The following is a 5,249-nucleotide window of genomic DNA, read 5'->3' on the forward strand; positions in this document are numbered from 1 at the left end:
CAGACTGCTGATTGATCCGCGAGGCCTCACAGAACACACACAGAACGGTACTCCACAGACTACTGAGTGAGCCGCGAGGCCTCACAGAACACACACACAGAACGGTACTCACAGACTGCTGATTGGAGCCGCGGCCTCACAGAACACACCACACAGAACGGTACTCACAGGACTGCTGATTGGAGCCGGCAGGCCTCACAGAACACACACACACACAGAAAGCTTACTCACAGACTGCTGAGTGGAGCCGCGAGGCCTCACAGAACACACACACAGAACGGTACTCACAGACTGCTGATTGGATCCGCGAGGCCTCACAGAACACACACAGAACGGGTACTCACAGGACTACTGAGTAGACCGCGAGGCCTCACAGAACACACACACAGAACGGTACTCACAGACTGCTGATGAGCCGCGAGGCCTCCAGAACACACACACAGAACGGTACTTCACAGGACTGCTGAATTGGAGGAGACCGCGAGGCCTCACAGTAACACACACACACCAGAAAGCTACTCACAGACTGCTGAGTGGAGCCGCGAGGCCTCACAGAACACACACAGAACGCTACTCTGGATGAAGGAACACTACTATTGGTTCTAAGACCTGGACTCTTGTCTCTCCCTAAACTTATATTGCAACACTTCCCAAACCATCCAGGCGTTAGCTTTGGCAGCGTGTATGTGAAATTCCAGTGCGTTAGCTTTAGCAGCGTGTATATGAAATCCAGTGCGTTAGCTTTAGCAGCTGTAATGAAATCCAGTGCGTTAGCTTTAGCAGCGTGTATGTGAAATCCAGTGCGTCGTAGCTTAGAGCGTGTATATGAAATCCAGTGCGTAGCTTTGCAGCGTGTATGTGAAATCCAGTGCGTTAGCTTTAGCAGCCGTGTATGTGAAATCCAGTGCGTTAGCTTTAGCAGCGTGTATATGAAATCCAGTGCGTTAGCTTTGGCAGCGTGTATTGTGAAATCCAGCTGCTTTAGCTTTAGCAGCGTGTATTGAAATCCAGGCGTTAGCTTAGCAGCGTGTATGTGAAATCCAGTGCGTTAGCTTTAGCAGCGTGTATATGAAATCCAGTGCGTTAGCTTAGCAGCGTGTATGTGGAAATCCAGTGCGGTTACTGTCTGTGAGTACCGTTCTGTGTGTGTGTTCTGTGAGGCCTCGCGGCTCCAATCAGCAGTCTGTGAGTACCGTTCTGTGTGTGTGTTCTGTGAGGCTTCGCGGCTCCACTCAGCAGTCTGTTTCCTTCCAATCGAATATAAATGCAAATGGGTTTTCCTGTTCCAACTCCATAAATATAGAGAAACGTTCTGCTCACCTCCACTCACTCTCTCCCTCATGAATTTAGATAGAGGGTGAATAAGAGGAGAAGGCACTTATCTAGAAAACTTTAAACTATGGTCAGGTTCTTTGTCTGTCTTTTTCTCTCTGACTCCTTATTTTTCCTCCTTTCAATTCAATTTCAATTTCTGTCTCTTTCCACATACCTTTCCCCCTCCCTCTCTCTGCCTCCCCCCTCCTAACCCCCTCCTCCTCCACCTCAAATAGCCCATGTGGCAGACAATGGTTGAATATATGTTTCAAGTATTTGAAATACTTGAGTTGAACTCAATTTAGCTTGGCCTTGTATGCAGAGTTTGAACGTACGGTGCTTTTCCATTAGTACCGTTTTGCCAGACAACCTCACCGATCTGATGCACTGTAAATATTCCTGCTCCTGTATCACAGAGTGGACCTCCATTTCCTCTCCAGACAGGAAGTCCTAAGGAGAGATTATCACAGCCACAGGCCCAATCAGCATGCTTCGATTTCTCAGACTGTCTGTCGTGTTTCTGTTTTTTCTTTCATGTCGTGTTTCTCTGATTGTGTGTCTGGGTGTTTTCTCAGTCCCCCAGCAGATAATGTCTATTCCTGTAAGGTTGAATTGGTCTTCCTGTAAGGACCTTCCCCTGGTGTCACAAACACCGTCTCTGGGGTTGATGGGGGGTTGTGAAGAGCAAAGGTCACGCCATTGTTAGTCTGCTGAGTCAGTGAGGGCAGATATATGAGGGTTTCACCGCGCCATGACCCCAACAGATAGATGTGTGTGTGTGTGTGTGTGTGTGTGTGTGTGTGTGTGTGTGTGTGTGTGTGTGTGTGTGTGTGTGTGTGTGTGTGTGTGTGTGTGTGTGTGTGTGTGTGTGTGTGTGTGTGTGTGTGGTGTGTGTGTGTGTGTGTGTGTGTGTGTGTGTGTGTGTCGTTGTGTTGTCCTATGAGAATACAAAAGGTTTATAGCCATGCAAGGAAAAGCTATGGTCTGAATATTAGAGCCCTGTAAGGAGCTGTTTCCTTTCTACCTCGCTGGTGACAATCTGGAGACATGGAGGCATTTAACGGGGACAGAGGGAGAGGAAGGAGGGGGATGAGCAGGGAGGAGGGTGAGGGGGGGGGGGGGGGTGGAAGGGGGATGTAAGAAGAGGGGAGAATTGAGGGAAAGAGCGGCGAGGGAGGGAGGAGGGTGGGAAAGGAAATAGAGGTTTGGTTAGTATATAGGGGGAGAGAGGCAGGTTGTGAAGCCAGAGAGTGGGAGAGGGTGATATTAAAAGGGAAGGTAAGAGGGAGAGGTGTATTAAAGGGAAGGTAAGAGGAGAGGGGATATTAAAGGGGAAAGGTAAGAGGGAGAGGGCGATATTAAAGGGGAAGGTAAGAGGGAGAGGGGGATATTAAAGGGGAAGGTAGAGGGAGAGGGTGATATTAAAGGGGGAGGTAAGGGGAGAGGGGTATTAAAGGGGAAGGTATGTGGGAGAGGGCGATATTAAAGGGGAAGGTAAGAGGGGAGGGGGAAATTAAATGGGAGGTTGTGGGAGAGGGGGATATTAAAGGGAAGGTATGTGGGAGAGGGGGGTATTAAAGGGGAAGGTATGTGGAAGAGGGGGTATGAAAGGGGAAGGTATGTGGGAAGAGGGGGATATTAAAGGGGAAGGTATGTGGGAGAGGGGGGTATGAAAGGGGAAGGTATGTGGGAGAGGGGGATATTAAAGGGGAAGGTATGTGGGAGATGGGGAAAATTAAAGGGAAGGAATGTGGGAGAGGGGGGTATGAAAGAGGAAGGTAATGTGGGAGAGGGGGATTTTAAGGGAAAGGGAAGGTATGTGGGAGAGTGGAATATTAAAGGGGAAGGTATGCGGGAGAGGGGGGTAATGAAAGGGGAAGGTACTGGTGAGGGGGTATTAAAGGGGGAAGGTATGTGGGAGAAGGGGTATATTAAAGGGGAAGGTATGTGGGAGAGGGGGATATTAAAGTGGAAGGTATGTGGGAGAGGGGGGGTATTAAAGGGGAAGGTAAGTGGGAGAGGAGGATATTAAAGGGGAAGGTATGTTGGGAGAGGGGGGGTATTAAAGGGGAAGGTAATGTGGAGAGGGGAATATTAAAGGGAAGGTATGTGGGGAAGGGAGAAATTAAAGGGGGAGAGATATGTGGGAGAGGGGGAAATTAAAGGGGAAGGTATGTGGGAGAGGGGGGTATTAAAGGGGAAGGTATGTGGGAGAGAGGGGTATTAAAGGGGAAGGTTATGTGGGAGGGGGAAATTAAAGGGGAAGGTGTGTGGGAGAGGGGGATATTAAAGGGGAAGGTATGTGGGAGAGGGGGGTATTAAAGGGGAAGGTATGTGGGAAGAGGGGGAAATTAAAGGGAAGGTATGTGGGAGAGGGGGGTATTAAAGGGGAAGGTAATGTGGAGAGGGGGAAATTAAAGGGGAAGGTATGTGGGAAGAGGGGGATATTAAGGGGAAGGTATGTGGGAGAGGGGGGTATTAAAGGGGAAGGTATGTGGGAGAGGGGTATTAAGGGGAAGGTATGTGGAGAGGGGGATATTAAAGGGGAGGTATGTGGGAGAGGGGGGTATTAAAGGGGAAGGTATGTGGGAGAGGGGGTATTAAAGGGGAGGTATGTGGGAGAGGGGGATATTAAAGGGGAAGGTATGTGGAGAGGGGGGTATTAAAGGGAAGGTATGTGGGAGAGGGGGGTATTAAAGGGGAAGGTATGTGGGAGAGGGGGATATTAAAGGGGAAGGTATGTGGGAGAGGGGGTATGAAGGGGAAGGCATGTGGGAGAGGGGGATATTAAAGGGGAAGGTATGTGGGAGACGGGGATATTAAGGGGAAGGTATGTGGGAGAGCGGGATATTAAAGGGGAAAGGTATGTGGGAGAGGGGGGTATTAAAGGGGAAGGATGTGGGAGGGGGGGGTTTAAAGGGGAAGTTATGTGGGAGAGGGGGATATGAAAGGGGAAGGCATGTGGGAGAGGGGGATATTAAAGGGAGAGGGGGTGTGCGTGTGCTTGTGTGGTAATTGATGGTATGAGGGCCACTCGAGACAGCAGAGATCTCCTATCAGTGAGTTTATAAGAGGTGTATCAGACTGTAGAGTTAGTTAGACATTCATCATATCTAAAAACCAGTCCAATACCACCATACACAGACTGTAGAGTTAGTGAGACATTCCATCATATCTAAAACCAGTCCAATTATCACCATAACAAGACTGTAGAGTTAGTTATAGTGAGACTGTCTAATACCACTAACAGCGCCAGAAATAGTTCAGTGTCTACATAAACAGAACAGATGGACATTGTCAAGACGCGTCAGCATCATTAACAGTATTCATTTAGACAATACGCACAGGGAAATTGTGTGCATGCACAGTAGATGATGAACACAGTGTAAATGACTTACAGCACGCGGAGGTACTTGGTCCAGAAAGTCAGTCTTGGTGATGCGTGTGAGGTTATTCCCATTCAGTTCCTGCAAACACACATATATGTATTATGTATCCACGTGTCTCCCTCTGGGCCTTTCAGCCAATGACTAACATCGCAATGATACCTGGGTCTCAAGCAACACACCACATGAATAAGCACGGACACACACAACACAATTGCGCTACATATATAACCTTCCTTGACAAAGTCCACACTTTGCTCCAGGCAGTGTCAACGGCAGATTCAAATATGTGTTGAAAATACAGGCGTTGAAGACTGACACTTGGTGGTGCTATTATGTTGTTCAAACACTGCTCTTTTGAATTTACATTGACATGTAGCTGGAGAGAGAGAGAGGGGGGGGGGGGGGGGAGAGGGGGGGGGGGGGGGGGGGAGAGAGAGAGACAGAGAGAGAGAGGGGGGGGGGTGAAGAGAGAGACAAGAGAGAGAGAGGGGGGGAAGAGACAGAGAGAGAGAGAGAGAGAGAGAGAGAGAGAGAGAGAGAGACGAG

General features: G+C 49.1%; 1 long non-coding RNA gene across 1 annotated transcript in view; it reads right to left on the reverse strand.

Moving 5' to 3' along the window:
* The window catches only part of LOC112073569 (uncharacterized), a 9,364-nt gene extending 4,582 nt beyond the window's left edge, over positions 1 to 4,782 (reverse strand). Inside the window, exon 1 of the long non-coding RNA XR_002894567.2 lies at positions 4,713 to 4,782. This is a non-coding gene — a long non-coding RNA (uncharacterized lncRNA). The remainder of the gene's footprint in view (positions 1 to 4,712) is intronic.
* Between the last annotated feature and the right edge of the window lie 467 nt (positions 4,783 to 5,249).

The sequence above is a fragment of the Salvelinus sp. IW2-2015 genome, unplaced genomic scaffold, assembly GCF_002910315.2.
Source record: "Salvelinus sp. IW2-2015 unplaced genomic scaffold, ASM291031v2 Un_scaffold2299, whole genome shotgun sequence".
Taxonomy (NCBI): domain Eukaryota; kingdom Metazoa; phylum Chordata; class Actinopteri; order Salmoniformes; family Salmonidae; genus Salvelinus; species Salvelinus sp. IW2-2015.